The sequence below is a fragment of the Monodelphis domestica genome, chromosome 4 (genome assembly GCF_027887165.1).
Source record: "Monodelphis domestica isolate mMonDom1 chromosome 4, mMonDom1.pri, whole genome shotgun sequence".
Classification (NCBI taxonomy): domain Eukaryota; kingdom Metazoa; phylum Chordata; class Mammalia; order Didelphimorphia; family Didelphidae; genus Monodelphis; species Monodelphis domestica.
The window spans coordinates 448,514,851-448,537,672 of NC_077230.1; the positions used below are offsets into that span (position 1 = coordinate 448,514,851).

A 22,822-nucleotide genomic window follows, 5' to 3' on the forward strand; every position below is an offset into this window, starting at 1 on the left:
TGGTGGATGGGGTGATGGTACAGGGTGCCGGGTTGTTGCCCAGGTACCAGGATTCCTCCCTCCAGTCTGTATGGCCTGCTTGCTGATCCTGTACTGCCTTACCTGGACAGGTGGCAGAGCTGGGAAGCTGCACCACCCCCGGTGCCTAGGCCAGGGGGATCCCCAGACCCTGGGAGACCCTGCAGTAATGAGGGCTGGCCTGTGCTGTCAATACTCCCGAGTGGGCAGGACAGGAGGAGGGTCTGTAGTAGAGCTTTAGCCCTCCCTTGAGTGAGATGGCATGACCAAGAAGGACTGAGGACCATCCCTGCTCCAAGATGACTGCCTGATCCAGGGGTGGGATTCAATGTGGCCATTGGCACCTTGGGATGAATATTGGGATCAGTGCGCAAAGCAGAATACCTGGTCCCTTTACCACGGGCTTGGGTGTGGGGAGTGCTGGCTCACTAGGTCCACTGGGGTTTACTTTATTTTGTAGGCCTTCACAGGAAGGCTGAGGGTGACTCCTGGGCCCCGGGTTACCTCACTTTTTAGAGGCTGCATCCTGGACTCCAATCTAGAGCCCTACCTGCATCCCCAAGTGGGATTATGGGAAAAGAGGAAGGATGCTGATTCTTCCAGTCTGTGGAAGAAAAGGGGCATAAAGCCTTTGGCTGTGGATTTTCCCCTGTCCAGGTCCTGCCTAAAGGCAGCTGGGATCTAGCAACAATCCAGCCTGTCCTGGAGTAATGATGGGGGTACCCAGTGTATGGGATGGGCTCTGAAGGAAGGGGGGGGTAGAGAACTCTCAAGGGGATGGGGATAGGGGGAGGGGGGGGATAGCGGTAATAACACAGGGAGGTGGCTCTGCAGTCTCCCCTTGAGCACAGGGGGAGGCTTGCTCAGCCTGATTCCCAGATCTGTAGTCCGCTCTGGGGGCCTTCACCTGTGTGTTCCCCTAGGGAGGAAGGAGATTCTGTGGAGAAAGAGGGTGATCTGAAATGCCTCAACACAACTGTCAGAATTCATCTGCTAAAAGAAAAAGGAAGCTATTGGGTGTTGATGATTATTAAGGGGAAAACAAAGGAATTTAACATGAGTGTGATGTGCCAGAACATCCTGTCTTTGCTTCATGACTTTCATGAAATCAGTCATTTCTTACTAGAAAATATTTAGTTACAAAACACAAGTGAGGAAAGGAGGGTTTGTCCATCTGTGACTTCCTGGGGTTGGGACTGAGCTCAGTCATTGAGCAGAATTTCTTCATCTTGGCCATTTAATAGCACATGTTGCACAATTTCCACAATATGAAAGAAAAAGGTAATTCTGCCACTGTTGTCTCTCTGTCTATATTTATAGACACATCAACTGTCTTGATACACAACCACAGCCACAATACCACTCATTTGAACCACAAGCTCCCCGTGGGAGGAGGTTCAAGGTGGATCAGTACAAATTGTGATCCTCTGAGGATGGATTCTTTTGCCTGGTTATCTGATTATTCACTAAATACTAACATAACCCTCACTCAGCAGTTCAGTTTTCTATAGCAGCCCCCAAATTGGGGGGGGGGGGACGCCGTCCTGTCCCTATAGAGAAATAGAAGGTAATAAGAAATGGGGAGAGAAAATGGGATGTTCAAAAGGCCCCCCCAGGGGCCCAGGGATAAACAGGGGAGAGGAAAATGTGAAAGGAGGAAGTCAATGGAGGGGAATACAGACATTCATGGCCTTGACAGTGAATGGGATGAACTCATGGAAAGGAAGCCCATGAAAAGGAAGAGGAGAGGAAGAGAAAAGGAGAGAATGAATTACAAGAAACATACTTGAAGGGGCAGCTGGGAGGCTCAGTGCACTGAGCCAGGCCTAGAGCCATTCAAAACTGGCCTCCCCATACACTTCCTAACTTAGCCCACATTGTCCAGGCCAAATGGCATAGCATACAGATTTGGAGCTTAAGGATGGAACAGAAATAGAAACAACCTCCCCTATGAGCACTAGATAAGTTTTTCTTAAAATGGATGAATGTTAGAAAGAGCTAACAGGTATCTGGAGAAAACAGGGAGTATTCCTTTTCACAGCACCTCTTCTTGTGGTACCTGCACAAAGACCATGCATTAGGCCACAGGCCATCTCAACAAAAAGGTTGTTTCTTCCTCCTTAACAGCTCCAACCACCTGTTGCAGCCTTTTCTGTCTGTCAACCACTTCTGTCTTACAACCACTTCAACCAGATTCAAAGAGTGGTTAAGGCTTTACAACCTAAAGCACTGGGATGACCCGCCCCCCCCTCCCCTGAGCCTTCCTGTTTTCCTCTTCCCCTCTGACCATCCTCCAAAGCCTGTGAGGCCAGGGAGCTCCTGGCATTGCTGAGGCTGGCATTGACGGCCTCAGTGTGGAGCTGAGTGCGAGGAAGATACAGCCGACCAGCTTCAAAGAGCTCCACTGTCCATGTACTGGAAGCTACTCGGGCACACCTGGCTCGCCATGATTTCTGGCTTTAACATCATGGTCAGCCTCCTTATCCCCCCTAAGCGCTGCCCTTGCCACTCACCTTCTTAGGACCCTTGGTTAAAAGTTGGGCAATTTATATTTATATTCCAAATAGTCGCCCATCTCGCCTAGATTGTCCCATATAGTTGGGCTCTTGACACATCAGAGGTGAGATCCCCCCAGAGCAGGCCACTCCAATCCCCATAAAATGTGCAGGGTGCCAGGAGAGGCCTCAAACTTGGGAATTCTTCTTAAGGAAGAACTGGCCCACTATGAAAACAGCCTACTGGGCAAAAAGCCACAGGACATTCACACGCAGGGCTTAATGACACCCTAATGTCTTCCTGCAGTCCCAGAAGACCTTCAACCTGATTGGGATTAAAGCTGAACCAAAGCAGCAACCAAACATCCAACAACTGCTAAAACAGTCCGAAACTAGACTCTGGGGACTAGACTCCTAGTCAGGCCCTGGGGTAAAACAAGACAATTAGAGAAACAGCTAACTTGCCAGAGCAGAATAGAGTGGAACAGGACAGATGGTCCCCAAATCAGCCCAAATTTCCTCTGAAATCTCAAGTACCAGAACCAGGAGAGGACATCATCCACTTCCTCCGATTTCTGACCCAGTCCCTCACAGGAGCTGCGGAATGCATGCTTGAGAAAGGGGTTCAAGTCTCCACAGGAACTAGTATAGCAAAGGCTGCCCAAGTATAATTTGGGTTAGAACCCCAGCCATTTAGCCACAAGCCATGGACCCAGAGACTTGCCACAAGCCCCTGCAGGCACACAGCAGGCCTCTGGAGTCCTTACATCCTGGTCCCGGGGCTCCAACTGAAGTGGGACACCTAGAATATTGGTTATTGGAACCAGAATTTATTAATAAAAAATTATAGAGGTTTCACAGATACAAGTGATACTGGCAATTCCTTAATGCAGGAAATTAGGAGATCAGAGTCCATCCTGGGTGTGTGTGATCTAGGGAGTGTTTATATTAGTCCCCCACCCAATTGTCCCTGAAATGCCTCCTTATTGTTATCCACATAAAGGTGACCTGTGGGAATAGAAGCCAGGTCTGTCCCCCTAAAAATGTGGTCCAAGGGCTCTCTTCCATCTTTTGGGACTCTCTACAAACGTAGAGAAAGTTGGGCTCCTCAGTAGAGCCACAATTGGCTTCTCTAAAGAATTGAGAATTTTCCCAATAACTATATTGAAAACCAGACTGTTTGAATCTAAATAGCTTCCTCCTACATCAGGAGCCATTTTTTCCCCATACTCTGATTTTTGAATTTGCTCTGATTTGGGGTTTGGATTTGGTATTGGTGACAGCCTTTTTGTAGACAGGATTTAGTGGGGAAAAGGCCCAAATGGCTGAGTGTGATCTAAAGACAGCCCGTCTGTCAAAAAGTGACTACGAATGAGAGCAGGTTCCCTCCTGCTCCCCGACTTTCAGTATTTAGGTTGCAAAGTGGAAGATCTTGGCCTTTTTAAATGACTGATAACCTCAGTAAGAGCCCTAAAACCCAGCCCTGCCTCAACCACTGCCTTCATGACTGCTGGAGAAATTGTTCTCATCAGCCCATTCAGCCCTGGAATCAGTCTTTGGAGAGACATCTACCAACACTTAGAAAGTGAGGCTTGGTTTACTGGGGTGTGGCTGCTGGTTGAGTTTCTGAGGGTTTAAACAGCTCACAGTGGTTTGGGGACTGAGTTAAAAGGGTGGAGCTCTCAGGAAGTGACTGGCCAGCTCTCCAGGTACCTTGTTAGCTTCTTACCTGTGTTCAGTCTTTTTGATTCAATTCAAATGTAGACAAAGGAGAGTCAATCCTGTCTTCACAATCTAAGTAGGGGTTAGTGTTAACTAGTGTGTTAACTCAAAATAGATACTGGGAATAAAGAATTCCCTTTCACAGAATTGTGTGTGAGGGGGAGACAGGGCAAAGGGCCATGCTAGAATCAGCCAGAGCCTTGGCAAGGACCCTTCACAGGCCATGAAGAGGGAGAAGGGAGTGATGGGAAGGGTGACAGAAATAATATGTGGTACCTCAGAGGGGTTTTACTTTGCAGGGATACAATTTTTTTTTAATGTATAAAACAGAATCATAGTAGTCCAAAGGAAGCAGTTGTATTGGAATTGTTATTAAAGTATATTTTAAAACCAAATTAATCAAGCTCAGCCAAGAATCCTGGCACCCAACATTGCTGGGTTACCAAATTCCAAAAGAAGGAAGAGAGCAGGACATCAAACCAGTGTCAAAGGAACTGGCTATGTTGTATTTAAAGCAGAGTTGTCTCCGGTGAAGGTTATCCATATGGTCTCCCTCCATGCTGGTAGGAATTCTTAGGGCCATTAGCAGCAGGATGTTGGAGCCCAGGCTATACTCCTGGCCCCTGTCCTTCCTCTGCCAGATATGCCACAGAAACATATTTACTCTGGAAACTCACTGACCTTCTGGACGTACATTGTAATTCTGTCCCTGTGTCCTCTTCCTCTGACTGGATGCTTCTTCACAGAAGCACTAAGTCCAGAAGAGAAGCTGTGTGATTCTAGTCAGGCCATGACATTTCTGAGCCTCAGTTTCTTTATTTTCTGAATTCATTATAAATAATGCAAGAGGTCATTTGAGTATCCAATGAGGCTGCTCCACTTAAGCCTTTTGCCAGCCTTAAAGTCCCATGTCAATGCCAGCTACTCTCATTAATCTCTCTTCTCCCCTCTCTGCTTTATCCTTCTTAATATTCCCTTTTCTCTCTACCCCCTGCCTGCTCTTACTTCCTCTCCATTCCCTATCTATCTCTTTCCTTAGCTTCCTGTTGCCCTCTAACCCCTTCACCAAGTTCCTGACCTCTGCCAACATCCTACATCCCATTCCTGACCTCTCCAGCTCTGTAGCTAACTTCCTTCTCATCTTCATCCACTTGGCTGCTCTTCTCAAGCCCTGGGATAGCCTAGCCTCTGGCCATTACAGTGGAAAGGAAAACTAAAGCAAGTTTTGGACATTCTGCCAGTCAGGTGGAACAAACAGTAGTTGGAATGTTAGAGACAAGATATTGACAAGAATGACAGGTGGTGGGGGGAGGGGCAACTGAAAGTGGAAGTTGGTCTTGTGAGGAGCACTCTCTTCCTGTTTCTAGATAGAAGTACCTCTATTCATGAATTTCCCAACTGTGTGCTCTACCTGGATCCCTGTGATCATATTCATCGGACAAAAGGACTCAATGGAAACAGTTTGGATTGTAAGGCCAGTATTTAGGGGCATCAGCCCGAAGAGACAGGCCAAACCACCTCTGAAGATCAGAACTTTTCTTCCTCTTGCTGTCTACTGCTAAGACTTTGAATTTAAGAAAACTAGCACAGAATAGCAGAGACAGGAATAAAAGAAACCCTCCATCCCTCTGTGAGACCTGGCCTCAGCTCAAAAGCTGAGAGAGACTCAAACCTCATCTAGGGAAATCCATCTTCTTCCCTGATAACTTCCCCAATCCAACATTGTTATTAAAATTTATCTTTGCAGTCACATAAGAGGACTATCATTTAAACCAACATAAAAAATTCCCTAACTGACTTGAATATTTTTATTGGGATTTGAATGAATCTCTGGTGACCATAAGGATGATATATTAGTCAAAACCCCATAATTTACGCCTTTACATCCCCTGATTCTAACAATGAAGGCACTTGGGTCTTCCTTTCTTGGGAAGATTGAATTTTAATTCACAATCTACTTTTAGATGTTAATCTACATAAAGGAGGTAATTCAGTATTTTAAGTAGATCTACCCATTTTAACTACAAAAGGTGTTAAGTAACTACAAAAGGTGAACTAATTTAAAAAAGGTGTTAAAATAACCAAAAATAGATAATATAACTAAAGACAGTGTGAACTAAAGAGTGGGCAGTCCTGGAGAGGAGCATCTGCTGTAATTGGACGTGACAGGAGAAAAAGATCTTCAGAGGCCTGAAGAAGATATTTTGACTCAAGATTCGAGTTGGATGGAGGATCCTCTGACTCCTCTATCCAACACAGAGTTGGACTAGAGGAACTGGACCCCTGGAGGAACTCCTGCAGCAGACCTCAGACTGCTTTTCCTTTGGTGAGTGAAAGTCTGAAGAAGAGATCTAAATCTCTTAAGAAAGGCCCATCATCTTGAGACCCCATCCCCCACCCCCCTGGGGCTTAGAAATTCTAACTGATATCAGAATAAGCCCAATCCTGATGTCTCTCTGTCTCTGTCTCTCTCTATATAATCTTCCCCTAATTGTAAATAAATAAATCATAAATTCCATTTACTTTAGTAATTCATCTTGAGATTTAGAATTTAATTCCCTGGCAAAGGCCTAATTAATATGTTTCAGTCACAAGCACAAATAAATTTAACACCTCCCATGGATGGGAGAACAACCTTTGGCCTCTAGAGGGGCTAGACTACCCTCAAATGAAACTCTTGGACAGGAAATGGATTGATATGCACAGCCAGCCACATAGCTCAGAAACAGTTGTACTCCTCAGGACTGAATCTAGCCCAAAGATCCTGAACCACAGAGAATCCTTGAGTTGGAGCTGGAAGTTATCTTCTCCCGACCCTGTGCAACATCCCCAAAGAGGGATCAGTTACTTCTCTGTTACTAACCTGTGAAGAAACAACTTCCCTCTACCCTATCCCACCAAGCCACTTCTACCCTCTGTGGGCAGCTCTCATGTTATATGGTTTTCATCAATGGAGGAAATCCACCCTTCCCATCTTCTCTTGCCAGGTCTTATGAATCTTTCACTTTCATGGATTATAGGGACAACAAAGAATGTGGGGAGAGTAGGGCCCCTACTGGGAAAAGTTCTCTGCCTCCTCCCCAAATTAGCTGTAAGGTGTATGAGGGCTGCCCTTGTAAGATGAGGAAGTCTACACGATTTGTCTAAATGCATCTTCTGGGACAAAATGGAAAAATCTCTCTGGAATATTGCCAAGTTCTCCCACTCCAAAAGACACTGTGAAGCCTGCTTGGAAACCTGGAATTAAAATCATTTGGAAAACTTTTTACAAAACTGGCACCTCCTCACTACTGGTATTCATCCATGGACAGCAGGAACCATTCAAGTGCAACTTGTAAAGCAAATGGAGAGAATTGCAATATAGTAGGGGAGGAAACCCATCAAAACTGAGAGACTTCTTTCCCTTCTCTTGGATTCCAGTGCTCACAACATCATTTTTTCCTCCAACTCAATCACCTTCTCATCTAGGAGTCTGAAGCATCCATGGTGATACCCCCTCTAATAGGCTGGCCGCCCATTTCTTTAGCCTCTCCACATCCACGTTAACATTGTCTTGGTGACTTAGCCATCCATAAAGTTGATTATATGCTTGATCTTAACATCACTCAAAACTATCTACCTCCATTATCTGGAAATCTATCATTTCCTTAATCACCCAATTCTTCCCATTTACTACTAGTCTGCATCTGCCCCTAGTAGTACAGATCCAAACTCATGTCTTCTTCCTCAGCCCTTTACAGACAATCCACCTAATGTGCAGATATTGTATGGATATACCAACAGAGGACATATTCTGTTCAGCAATGTTCCCTTATTCCTGCTACTGAACTTGTCCATTTACTGTCCCCATTATATGTTTTTCCTATAAATGAATAAATGAATGATGGAATTGACAAAAAAAATGAAAAGAAAATTATTGAAAATAAACTGAAATTCCTAAAATTTTAGAAATAGTTTGAATTTCGTTTTAAAATAAGACATGTGGAATGTCTCAATTAACAAAAACAGTTATGAGTTTTAAAAACCATTGAAGATAAACAATCCCTAATTTTAAAATAAGCAATCATTCTAAAAATCACATTTTATTATACGTCAGAAATTAGAATATTAATATCAAGATGAAGTGACATTCAAACTAGAACACATTACCTTGTTTGTAATATGTAAAGATAAATATCAATCCAATATAAAACTAGGAATAAATGAGAGGAGAAAATATATTTATAAAAATAATAAATATAAATGGTTTGTATTATCTGAGTGTCAAAAATGAGGTAAAGAATGAAAAAAAAATTGAATTCATTATTTGGCTACGTAACAGAAACACATTTCATGATTATCATACAGCCAAATGAAACTTTTTTTTCAAATGAAAGTTTTTTTTCAGCACAAGTTTTCTAATGTAGAAAATTTTGTATTTCGTACCAAAACATTCTCACAAGAAGCATACGGAAAAGGTTTATATCTAACATGATCAGATGATCAATGAGTACTAGATGCTTACAGAGCCCTTTGGAATATTCATCACATTACTAAGGTGGGAACTCCGATTAAAGGCCTTCTTACAATCATCACATTTAAATGGCTTCTCACCAGTATGAATTCTCTGATGTTGAAGGAGGTTGGAATTCCTATTAAAGGCCTTCCCACAATCATTACATTTAAATGGCTTCTCACCAGTATGAATTCTCTGGTGTTGAAGGAGTTTGGAATTCTGATTAAAGGCCTTCCCACAATCATCACATTTAAATGGCTTCTCATCAGTATGAATTCTCTGGTGTTGAAGGAGGTGTGAACTCCGAATAAAGGCCTTGCCACAATCATGACATTTAAAAGGTTTCTCACCAGTATGAATTCTCTGGTGTATAATAAGTTTTGACCTATGACTGAAGAATTTCCCACAATCATTACATTTAAAAGGCTTCTCACCAGTATGAATCCTCTGATGAAAAATAAGTTTTGAGTCATTAATAAACATTTTCCCACAGTCATTGCATTGATAAGGATTTTTTCTAGTATGTGCCCTCCGATGTATGTTAAGTTTTGACCTATGATGGAAACCTTTCCCACAGACATTGCATTCACAAGGGTTTTCTCCAACATGAATTCTCTGATGTAAAATGAGTTTTGAGCTTTTATTAAAAGCTTTCCTACATTGGGGGCACTTGTAGAATTTCTCTCCAGTATACATGTTGGTACTTTTCTGAAATGAGTAAAGATGAAATGCCCCAAATGTGACTCCTGGTTTCTCTGATTTCTCCACAGAATTTGTTTTCATCAATTTCTACTTCTCCAAAGCAGAATGCAAGACCAATCCTTTTGCTTCCTTCTTCCTCAGGAATGCCTTATATTGGAATTTCCTTCTTGGTCTTAGACCTGGACTCCCAGTCTGAAAGAGATGAAATGAAAAACACAAATTTCCTTTGTGGCCTCTTCTAGGGGAACGGGACCCTTGTAGCTGAGAAAAACCAGGCACATACCCCACAGTGACAATAGCCCTAAGAGGAATGTCCTTGAGTTCTCTCAAACATAGCCTGAACTCATGGGGAAAAGGCAGAGAAGGTCAACAGAACTAGGAGGGAAAAGTGGCCATGATCCATGGGAAACAGAGCTAGGAAGGAATTGAAGGAGGTGGGTAATGAGGAGTGATCAGAGATTCGGGAATCCAAGCCATGAGAACTACCAAAAGAGTTCAAGGATGAAGGACGATGAGGGGAAATATCAGAAGGACAACTGAATGATTGTAATGAATAAACATTGTGTAAAAGGAAGTTGGAATGAGGTCGAGAGGCCTATCAATGCTGAACAGAGGAAGACTCATGAATTCTTTGTTTTTTAAAGCCTTCCCTTCCCTCTCAGAATCAGTACTGTGTATCGGTTCCAAAAAGTTTTGGGCTTGGCCTGTAGATGAGGTTCTGCTGGGAATTATGTTCCTAAGTAAAAGTTAACCCATGACAGTATTTTTGGGATTGGGTTTGAGGGTCTGCTCTTTTGGTGATGTTTTCGAGAATTATGGCACGTGTGCTTTGTTCTTTTATTATTTCTTTTGAGACTAGGGGGAATAATAATCATGTGAATTCATAGGTGAGGGGCATTGATGAAAGAATTCATGTAAAAGGGGGTTGGGTGGGTAATCACATCTCGCCAAGGACACTCTATAGTCTCCCCAGCAACCCTGAGTGACTCTGTCTCCTGGACTGATGGCCCCCAGCACTCATCTGCCAATTGCAGATAAGGTCCCTACTAATCTAGTGGCAGTGAGGTGATGGTGAAGGGAAGAGTTCACAAGGGCCCAAATTCAGAAAGATTTGAGTTCAAATCTGGGCTTCAGACTCTTCCTAGCTGGGTGACCCTGGCCAAGTCACTTTACCTCTGCTGACTCAGTTTCCTCAATGGTAAAGTGGCAACCTACATCTTAGGATTGTTGTGAGGATCTTAAGAGATAGTAGTATTATAAAGTGCTCAGTACAGGCCAGCATAGAATAGACTTGCTGTCGATATTTTATTTATCCATTAATTTATCTATTATCTCTAAATCTGCTTCTGAAGTTTCTAAATTTTCTATGTCAAGTTGTAACCGATTTGATAACACTCTAAACATGAAAAATAGATCAGTGGACATGTGTTGAGAGCTTGTTATGAGCTGTGTATTATGCTAAGTGCTGGACATCCAAGAAAGAGGTAAAAAATGTCTCCTCCCTGAGGAAGCTCACAGGAGACACCATTCAAACAAAAACATACCAAGGAAGCTATACATAGGATTAACAGGATACCCAAGGGAATATCTCCTGGTTCGCTGGCCCTTTGGGTTAGTCAGATCAGGGAGGATTAATATAGTCTGTGAAACACAGGAGAAGCAGATCTTTGTGGAACCAGGGTGTTTCATTTGGATGGAATTGGAATGCCTTAGAGTTAGAAATCCTTTTATTCTTATATATTTCAACATATATTTTATTTTTGATAACAAGAGTCTCTTTAGCATTCTTGTGCCTGGCCCTGAAATGATGTTCATTTATGAGTTTCACTTCACTGATATAAACTGAGGATACTTTGTGAGCACAGTAAGCAGAGTATCTGAAATCAGTTTTTAATCAATAATCAAATCCATTGCCTACATTAGATTTACTGTCCCCCTTTTGTTTTTACAGTCATGAAAATGCCTCGTAGCAGCATTTAGATTGTTCTCATCAATGATTAAATTCTCGGTGTGAATATGAAATCCTTTTGGGGGGTATTTAATCATCTTTCCCTTTATGACTTTAAGTAAAAATATCCCAGTGGTGTGATTTCCATAAACCCTTTTATCAGAACTCTTATACATTACAGTTGAGATAAAAACCTGTTCTTATTAGCATTCTGATTTCATTCATATATAATCCATAACCTCAAACAACTTTCTTGTTTGGGGCTCTACTTATTCTGATCAGAGTTCTCTTAGGCTCAATCCTGGTTTTTTTGTTTGTGCACACCAGATAAGACAACACCAGAGGACAACAATCAAGATGTCAATCAAGAAAGAACATTTCAAATAGAATGTTCCCAGGAATGTCAGGTGGAGCATGGCCAGGGGATGAACTGAGAGACTGCCTTGGCTTCTGACCAAGGGGAGACTGGCTTGGTTTCTGACCTAGGCTGAGGCTTTGGTGTGGCTGATGTTGGTCATTGATTGTTATATGCTGGGCTGATTAGAAGAAGACAGAAGAAAATCAATTGTCCTTCATATCTCCTTGACAGACTTGTGTCACAGCTGTGACAGAACTGACATTTCCCAAAATCCTCCTAATCTTCCTTAGAGAATAGGGAACACCTTATCCCTCTCACCTCATCTTACCTCGGTTCTCCATCCTGTTGTTCCCAATAAACCCCCTTACTTGAAAAAGGAAGAGAAAAGCGTTTTTCCTCATAAATCCTATAGTCCACTCAGGGGGGTGGTGCGAAGCCAAAGGCTTCAGAATAGGGTGGTGAAGGGAGGGATTGAGGGAGGAAGAGCTTAAGAAAAATAATCAATTAGACATCAGTAGTGATCAATAGGCAACCCTAGAATATCTCTCTCTAATAGTATCTCTCTATCTCTCAGAAGTACCTCTATCTCCATTACAACTGGGCTTCCTGAGTTTTCCCCAGTATCTCTCTCGTCAGAAGCAGAGTATATCATTTACCACAAGTAGAAATAGCTCCACAGATCATCTATTTTTCATACACCTGGATGATACTGAAGGCCTGTCTCTTGGTTGAACTCAGATAACTTGCTCCCCTTTGAGGAGTCATTTTCTACATACTCTGCATAAGTTCTCTGATTTTGGATTTCCCTTCATTAGTAAATGAGTTCCCTCAATATTTCACTCTTCACATTATATATAAAACCCAGTGGAATTGCTTGTTGGCTATGGGAGGGAGGTAGAAGGAGAGGAGGGAAAGAGTGTGAATCATGTAACCATGGAAAAATATTCTAAATTAATTAATGAAAATTTCTGAAAAATTTTTTTCAGTCTCTTTGCTGTCCCTCTAATGCAGGAAAGTAGAAGGTTCATGGGAATGTGCCTTGGCAAGAAAAGAGAGAAGGGAAGATCTTTCTGACATGGAAAGAAACCATCCTGAATATGAGAGCTGCCCAAAAGGAGTTGTTGGGGAAGGTTAGCATCTGGAATGTGAATTACCCCCCTTTGGGGATGTTGTAAAGAGTCAGAATTAGAGGGAAGGTCCCTTCCACCTCTGATTCTGGGATCCTCTGTGGTTTAGAATCCTTGGACTAGAATTCTATGCCTTTGGGTATGCATGTGCCACAAGGGTATATGTGCATATGAGTCTGTTTTCTGTTTAGGAGTTTAATTAGAGGAGCATCTAGACCCTCCAGAAGGAAGGATTGTTTCCCTTAATGGTGTTAGACTTCCACTTGAAAGCCAGTGTAAAAATAAAGAAAATATTTAGCTGGAAAAACTGTTTCTATATAGGTTCAAAACTTTTTAAAAAGTATTGGAACAAATACTTTTGATAGATGTAATCAAAAGTATTCTCAGTGATGAAGTGAAGCTCAAATGTGAACTTCCCGTCAGGCCCAGGTGCAAGGATGCTAATGAGACTCTTATTATAAACATAAAATATTTATTGAACTATATAAGGATAAATAAAGGACTTCTAATTCTAAGAGATTCTAAATCCACCCAAATAAACTCCCAGATTCCAGGAGGAACCACTTCTCCTGTGATTTGAAGGCTACACTAGTCCTCTTTGATCTGACTAACCCAAATTTATATTATCTAAACAAAAACTACTGCTATTATCCTTATACTTCTCAACTTCACCTTCAAATTATAAAATAGCAAAGTCTACTGGTTAAGTCTCAACAGGAATCAAGTTAGGACTCTGAACCTTAACAGACTCAGAGTCCAAACCAAAGATCAGGTTTTTCTTTCGTCTTCCCAGAGTTAAACAATCTACAAAAACCCGAATAGAGGGTCATGAGTGTTTCCTAAGTTGGGAAAGGAAAACGTGATGATATGTGTATAACCCAGATTGAATTGCTTGCTTGCCTGCCAGCTCTGTGAAAGGGGAGGGAAGAAGAAAATTTGAATGTTGTAACTTTGAATAATTTGGACATTTCTTATTGGTAAATTACCAATTTTTTGTAAAATGAAATATAAGAATAAATTTTGAAATTCTGTCAATCTCGGAGCTTTCCTATCATGCCTTCTTTCTCCTAATGAAGATTAGCTAGGATTAAATTGTGACACTGATACTTTTCTCCAACTCCGTTTCATTTCTTTTTTAAAAAACTCATGAACATGGCTTCTGGTGTCCAAAGCAGTAGTGATTTCCCTGTTGGAACAAGAAGTATCATGGACAGCAGAGAAAGAAGAACCAAGAAACACGTAGCCAAGTAAGCAAGGGAGAAGACAAGTGGATGGTACTCATTGTAGTCAATAGCTCTGTTCCTCAGTCTTTGGAGTATTAGGTGTGTAGTTTTACTCAGTCTACTAGTCCTGGAGAGGGGGCCTCAGACTTTCAGACATTAGTTTGTTCCATAGACCTATTGTCATCAAATCACCTGCCTGACTTTCTCATCTTTTCTTTCCTGCCATTCCCTCAACCATTATGTGTTGAAGGTAGGACTTGGAGCCCTTGGTTTTCTTGAATATGGTCAGACCACCCATTTGTCTTTTTTTTTTCAGACTTGTGATAATACAACCTTGCAGTTCTCTAGTAATGGTATTTTATCTTTTGCCTGCTTTAAACTTTTTATTACTGAAAGGACACTCTCTCATCTAAGCTAACCTCTTTCATATACTGACAAACAGGAGTATGCCTCCTGCCTCAACTGTCCTGATCATTCTCTAGTAATCCACATACTCTACATCTTCTACATCTTGTAGTAGTCAATTGGAGCCTCACCTTCCTTATGTCCACCGCCCCATTTTTTTTTTTTGCTATTACAGATTATTTTTATTCCTCCCTTCCTTGAACTTCTATTACTTAGTCTTTCTCCTTCTAATAATCCCTGTCTACCCTGGCTTTTCTATATCTGTAAATGTGGATGTTACTCAGTCTAAATATTTCACGTGATGTTTGTGAGGAAATGTTATTTTTAATCTGAGTGAGGAGAAAATATCTCCAATATGAACATGGGCTTTTACTCCAATGATTTGTTTCCCCATAAATTGGGACTCTAGACCTGAGACCAAGAACTCAGTTGCAAAGCAAGGTACTTCCTTGAAAGACTTATCCCAGGGAAGACTTGCAGAATATGACTTATGGGACTCCAATTTGGGACCATACTGGGAATGTGATGGCAGATTCCAGAGGCCACAGGGGACCCATGAAAGGAATTTGAGGCAAATAACAATCAGCCACAAGAACATACCTTATAAAATAAGAATTTGTGAATGTGATATATTTGGGAAGAATTTCCTTCATAAGTCAAGCATTGTTATAGAAAGAGACATTTCTCTACGAAAGAGTATTCATAAATATGATATACGTGGGAATAACTTTAAACAGTATACAGAAGCAATTAAAAACATAGAATCTCAAGAAAGAGACGTTGTAACAAAAATGTTTGTAAGAAAGAATTTAATTACTCTTCAGCTCTATGTAATAAAATAGCTACTGGAGAGAAATCCTACAAACATAATGAATTTGAGGAAGTATTCCTACACAGTACGTTCTTAACTCAACATCAGGGAATGTGTACTGGAGGGAAACACCATAAATGCAAGGAGTGTGGGAAAGTTTTCAGTAAATTTCATCTCTTAAACTACATCAAAGTGTTGATACTGGAGAGAAACCTTATGAATGCAATGAATGTGGTAAAGCTTTCAATGATGCCTCTTCTCTTACTAAACATCAGAGAATTCATACAGGAGAGAAACCTTATAAATGTAGTAACTGTGGAACATCCTTCATTGACAGTTCATCTCTCGCTCAACATCAGAGAATTCATACTGCAGAGAAGCCCTACAAATGTTATGAATGTGGTGCAGCATTCACACACAGTCATCCCTTTCTCCCCACCAGAGAATTCATACTGGAGAAAATCCCTTTAATTGTAATGAATGTGGCAAAGCGTTCAGGCAGAATGTATTTCTGATACTACATCAGAGGATGCACACTGGTGAGAAACCCTATGAATGGAGTGGGTGTGGCAAAGCCTTTGGTGATAGCTCTTCTTTTACTAAGCATCAGAGTATTCATACAGGAGAGAAGCCCAATTAATGCAATGATTGTAGAAAATCTTTCAGTGACAGTTCATCTTTTACTCAACACCAGAGAATTCACACTGGAGAGAAACCTTATAAATGTACTTGTGGAAAATCTTTTAGTGATAGTTCTTCTCTTTCTCATCATCAGAGAATTCATCCTGGAGAAAAAATCCTTTAAGTGTAATGAATGTGGTTACACCTTCAGGCAGAATGCATTACTGGTTCTACACCTGAGAGTTCATACTGGTGAGAAACCCTATGAATGTAGTAGATGTGGCAAAGCTTTTAGTAGGAGCTCTTCCCTTATGAAACATCAGAGAATTCGTATTGGACCAAAGTCTTATAAGTTTATTGATTATGGAAAATCATTCAATGACAGTTTATCCTCTCAAGATCAGAAAATTCATACTGAAGAGAAACCTTATCAATGTAATTAGTGAATGTGGGGAAAACTTCACACACAGGTCATCTTTTTCTCATCATCAGAGAATTCAGAGTCAAGATAAAACTTAAGTATGAATTCTCTGATGGTGAGAAAAAGATGACCTGTCAGTGAAATTTTCCCCACATTCATTCAGTAAAGTGTTGTATAATTTCTAACTGTAGGAATGCAAATAAGGGAAACCAAGTCTCCAATCCAAAATGAAATAGGTTTATTTATAGTTTGAGATTGGTCGGGAAGGGTTTTCCGGAGATCTGAACTTTAGCTTTCTCTAAGCCGCCATCTTAACCGGAAGTCTCAAGCTTCCCATTCTTATCATACTTCTCAATATGTTAGCTAAAAGAATTAGAAAATAACATTAAGAGAATAACTATTGCTAGATATAATTTGGAAGTATTTCTAGTTGCTGCTACTGTTTTGTAAGGCCAGTATTTAGGGGCATCAGCCCGAAGAGACAGGCCCAACCACCTCTGAAGATCAGAACTTTTCTTCCTCTTGCTGTCTACTGTTAAGACTTTGAATTTAAGAAAACTAGCACAGAATAGCATAGACAGGAATAAAAGAAACCCTCCACCAGCTTGTGAGACCTGCCCTCAGCTCAAAAGCTGAGAGAGACTCAAACCTTATCTATGGAAATCCCTCTTCCTTCTTCCCTGATACCTTCCCCAATCCAACATTGTCATTAAAATTTATCTTTATTTAAATAACCGCAGTCAGATAAGAGGACTGTCATTTTAATGGACATAGAGGGAGCTGAATCTCAAGATAGTCATTCAAGTATCAATGGTCCTTATTGGACCCCTTCTGGGCAACTAAGTCTGGGGGGAGGCTTTCCCTCAGGAGGATCTGTGTTTACCTATTCCGGAGTATCTTCCACATCAATCCAATAGAGAAAATGTCTCCTCAGGCTATCATAAGTGGCCCATTTCTTGGGAACCCCATTTTTCAAAAATAGCCTCTCAGTAGCGGGCATCTCACTCCTTTTCCCTCACCAGCAGCCATATTTCATCTCTCCCCTCAACTCCTCCATTCCCTGTTACAAAACCTTCAGTATCCCCTGTTCCTTATATTCCACCCATTTTCCCTATAAATATTACATTACTCAGCCCCTGAGTACAGGAGGGAAATGGAGCATCTCCTTCAGCCTCTCTGCTCAGAGTTTAGCTCGTTCCTCTCTGCCAGACAGACAGAGAGGAAAGAATCAGGCTTCTCTGCAGTCCTTTCTCCCTTTCCCAAGAGGACTATGTTCTGTGTGTGACTGCCTGGAATAGGAGGGCACTTTCTGGGACATCAGGCTCAGGAAGGATCACCTGGCCATCACTCCAGGCTGGCCTTATTGGCTAGAATGAAAGGGGTCCTTCTCTGAGGAGACACAGGAAAATCCTCTGTGAAGATTGGATTTAGCTCTCCCCTGATTGTTACAATCAAGATACTTAGCTCTTCTTTTATTGTGAAGATTAAATTGTAATCCCTGTGAATTTTAGATTTTGGCCACCCTGATTAAATCTTTAAAATCCTAACAAAACAAGGTTGTCTACACCCCTATTTATGGATCAAATGTTGAGAAGGATGACCAATGACCAACATGTTCTATCAAGTGACAAATTAGAAACAACTATCAGACCCCCTGGGCTGTCCTAAGTCATGCTTAAGCTACCATTGATACATGTGAGATGCAGGAAGTGATATTAAAAAAAGTCTATATATTCACGGCACTTCCTCTTGCCAGCTCTCTTTTCGTGGAGAGGTGGCTTGTGGCAGTGTGCTGGGCATCTTGGCATGGCTGCAGCTATTCTCCCGGTTTGGTGATGAGTGTCCTTGATACAGTAACTGGGAGAAGTTTAATATTGTGGGTCAGGTGAGGCGTGTTCCCTGAGCTCTCTTGGAGTTTAGGCTGATTCCTTTTTTTCCTTTACCTTTCCTAAAAACGTCATCCTCCTAGGAGGCCCCTCATCTCGGAGGAGGCCTTGTGGCTGGAAGGTCTCTGAACTACCCTTGGCTCAAGGCTAGGCCAGAGAAATCTTATACCCTTTCCCCTCTCTGTTCTTCTTCATTCCTTCCCTCTATATTAATTAAACTAACATACAATTCCCAAACTGACTTGAATATTTTTATTGGGATTTGAATGAATCCCTGGTGACTATAAGGATAATATATTAGTCAGAACCCCTACATTTACCCCTTACAACCTCTGATTGTAACAATGAAGGTACTTAGCTCTTCCTTTATTGGGAAGATTGAATTGTAATACACAATGTAGTTTTAGACTTTAATCTACAAAAAGGTGGTAACTCAGTATTTTAAGTAGATCTACCCATTTTAAATACAAAAGGTGTTAAGTAGCTACAAAAAGTGATCTAACCAAAAAAGGTGTTAAATAACTAAAAAAGGTTTACTCAAACCAAAGAAGGTATGAACTAAAGAGTGGGCAGTCCTGGAGAGTAGCATCTGCTGTGATTTGTGTGAAATTTAGGAGAGGTGACACAAGAGAAAAAGATCTTTAAGAAGATCAGAGGCCAGAAGAAGATATTTTGATTCAAGATTCGAGTTGGATGTAGGGTTCTCTGACTTGGTGTTGGACCCGAGGAACTGGACCCCTGAAGGAACTCAGGCCAGAGACCTCAGACTGCTTTTCCTTTTAGATGGTCACCATTGGTGAGTGAAAGGCTGACTTAGTGACCGTGCCTTTCTCAGAGGTCTAAACTTCTGAGAGAGTCCCATCGTTTTGAGACTTTTTTCTCCTGGCTGGGGCTTAGAAATTCCGATATCAGAAGAAGCCAGATCTCTCTCTCCCTCTCTCTCTCTCTGTATACATACATATACATATACATATATATATACATATACATATACATATATATATACATATACATATATATATATATATTCCCTCTATTATAAATAAACTACCATAAATTCTATTTACTTGAGTAATACTTTTTGGGATTTAGAATTTAAATCCCTGGCGACCACCTAATTAATATTTCCATCTCAACCACAAATAAATTTAATACCTACCATGGATCGGAAAACAACCTTTGACCTCTAGAGGGGCTAGACTCCCCTCAAATAAAAGTCTACTGAACTTGTCCATTTACCTTACCCATTAAAGGGCTTTGCTGTAGATGAATGATGGAATTAACAAAAATCATGAAAAGAAAATTATCCAAAATAAACTGAAATTCCTAAAATTTTAGAAATAGTTTTAATTTCTTATTAAAATAAGACATGTAGAATGTTTCTTGCAACAAAAAACTTATGATTTTTAAAAATCATTGAAGATAAATAATACACAAAATCCCTAGTTTAAAAATAAGCAAATATTGTAAAAATTATATTTTATTATAAGACAGAAAATGCAATATTAACATCTAGATGAAGTGACATTCAAACTAGAAAACATTACCTTGCTTGAAATATGTAAAGAAAAATATCAATCCCATGTAAAACTAGGAATAACTGAGAGGAGAAAATATATTTATAAAAATAATAAATATAAATGGTTTGAATTTGATTGTCAAAAATGAGGTAAAGAATGAAATAAAAAATTGAATTCATTATTGCGCTACTACACAGAAACACATTTCATGATAAACATACAGCCAAATGAAACTTGTGTACCTAATGTTTTGTTTTGTTTTTTCAGAATGAGTTTTCTAATGTAGAAAATTTTGTATTTTGTACCAAAACATTCTCAGAAGAAGCGTACGGAAAAGGTTTATATCTAACATGATCAGATGATCAATGAGTACTAGATGCTTACAGGGCCCTTTGGCATATTCATCACATAACTAAAGTTTCTCACTAATACGGGCCCTCTGATGGTCAAGAAAATATGACTGAAAACTGAGTACTTTCTCACAGCCTTCACATTTATAAGGTTCCTCACCAATGTGAATTCTCTGATGTACCAGGAAGTTTGTTCTCTTATTGAAATCTTTACCACATTCATGATTTTTTAATAAGGTTTCCATTATGAATTCTCTGATGGACAATTAAATTTGAACTCTGATTAAAGGCCTTTCCAAAATCATTACATTTAAATGGCTTCTCACTAGTATGAATTCTCTGGTGTTTAAGGAGGTTGGAAATCCAATTAAAGGCCTTCCCACAATCATGACATTTAAATGGCTTCTCACCAGTATGAATTCTCTGATGTATAATAAGTTTTGACCTATGACTGAAGACTTTCCCACAATCATGACATTGAAATGACTTCTCAGCAGTATGAATTCTCTGGTGTTGAAGGAGGTGGAAACTCTGATTAAAGGCCTTTCCACAATCATTACATTTAAATGGCCTCTCATTAGTATGAATTCTTTGGTGTTGCAGGAGGTGAGAACTCTAATTAAAGGCCTTCCCACAATCATGACATTGAAATGGCTTCTCACCAGTATGAATTCTCTGATGTTGAAGGAGGTGGGAATTCTGATTAAAGGCCTTCCCACAATCATGACATTGAAATGGCTTCTCACCAGTATGAATTCTCTGGTGCTGAAGGAGGTGGGAATTCTGATTAAAGGCCTTCGCACAATCATGACATTGAAATGGCTTCTCACCAGTATGAATTCTCTGGTGTTTAAGGAGGGTGGAACTCCGATTAAAGGCCTTCTCACAATCATTACATTTCAAAGGCTTCTCACCAGTATGAATTCTCTGGTGTTGATGGAGGTTGGAATTCTGATTAAAGGCCTTCCCACAATCATGACATTGAAATGGCTTCTCACCAGTATGAATTCTCTGGTGTTGAAGGAGGTGGGAAATCTGATTAAAGGCCTTCCCACAATCATTACATTTAAATGGCTTCTCACCAGTATAAATTCTCTGGTGTTGATGGAGGTTGGAATTCTGATTAAAGGCCTTCCCACAATCATCACATTTAAATGGCTTATCACCAGTATGAATTCTCTGGTGTTGAAGGAGGTGGGAATTCTGATTAAAGGCCTTCCCACAATCATGACATTTAAAAGGCTTCTCACCAGTATGAATTCTCTGGTGTATAATAAATTTTGACCTATGACTGAAGACTTTCCCACAATCATGACATTGAAATGACTTCTCAGCAGTATGAATTCTCTGGTGTTGAAGGAGGTGGAAACTCTGATTAAAGGCCTTTCCACAATCATTACATTTAAATGGCCTCTCATTAGTATGAATTCTTTGGTGTTGAAGGAGGTGAGAACTCTGATTAAAGGCCTTCCCACCATCATGACATTGAAATGGCTTCTCACCAGTATGAATTCTCTGATGTTGAAGGAGGTGGGAATTCTGATTAAAGGCCTTCCAACAATCATGACATTGAAATGGCTTCTCACCAGTATGAATTCTCTGGTGCTGAAGGAGGTGGGAATTCTGATTAAAGGCCTTCCCACAATCATGACATTGAAATGGCTTCTCACCAGTATGAATTCTCTGGTGTTTAAGGAGGGTGGAACTCCGATTAAATGCCTTCTCACAATCATTACATTTCAAAGGCTTCTCACCAGTATGAATTCTCTGGTGTTGATGGAGGTTGGAATTCTGATTAAAGGCCTTCCCACAATCATGACATTGAAATGGCTTCTCACCAGTATGAATTCTCTGGTGTTGAAGGAGGTGGGAAATCTGATTAAAGACCTTCCCACAATCATTACATTTAAATGGCTTCTCACCAGTATGAATTCTCTGGTGTTGATGGAGGTTGGAATTCTGATTAAAGGCCTTCCCACAATCATCACATTTAAATGGCTTCTCACCAGTATGAATTCTCTGGTGTTGAAGGAGGTGGGAATTCTGATTAAAGGCCTTCCCACAATCATGACATTTAAAAGGCTTCTCACCAGTATGAATTCTCTGGTGTATAATAAATTTTGACCTATGACTGAAGACTTTCCCACAATCATTACATTTAAAAGGTTTTTCACCAATATGAATCCTCTGATGTAAAATAAGTTTTGAGTCATTAATAAACATTTTCCCACAGTCATTGCATTGATAAGGATTTTTTCTAGTATGTGCCCTCTGATGTATGTTAAGTTTTGACCTATGATGGAAACCTTTCCCACAGACATTGCATTCATAAGGGTTTTCTCCAACATGAATTCTCTGATGTAAAATGAGTTTTGAGCTTTTATTAAAAGCTTTCCTACATTGGGGGCACTTGTAGAATTTCTCTCCAGCATACATGTTGGTACTTTTCTGAAATGAGTAAAGATGAAATGCCCCAAATGTGACTCCTGGTTTCTCTGATTTCTCCACAGAATTTGTTTTCATCAATTTCTACTTCTCCAAAAGCAGAATGCAAGACCAATCTTTTTGCTTCCTTCTTCCTCAGGAATGCCTTATTTTGGAGTTTCCTTCATGCTCTGAGACCTGGACTCCCAGTCTGAAAGAGATGAAATGAAATACACAAATTTCCTTTGTGGCCTCTTCTAGGGGAACGGGACCCTTGTAGCTGAGAAAAACCAGGC

At 40.6% G+C, this 22,822-nt stretch overlaps 1 pseudogene; it reads right to left on the reverse strand.

The window, feature by feature from the left end:
* Positions 1–18,080: 18,080 nt before the first annotated feature.
* Positions 18,081–22,538, reverse strand: LOC130459049 (zinc finger protein 420-like; annotated as a pseudogene).
* Between the last annotated feature and the right edge of the window lie 284 nt (positions 22,539–22,822).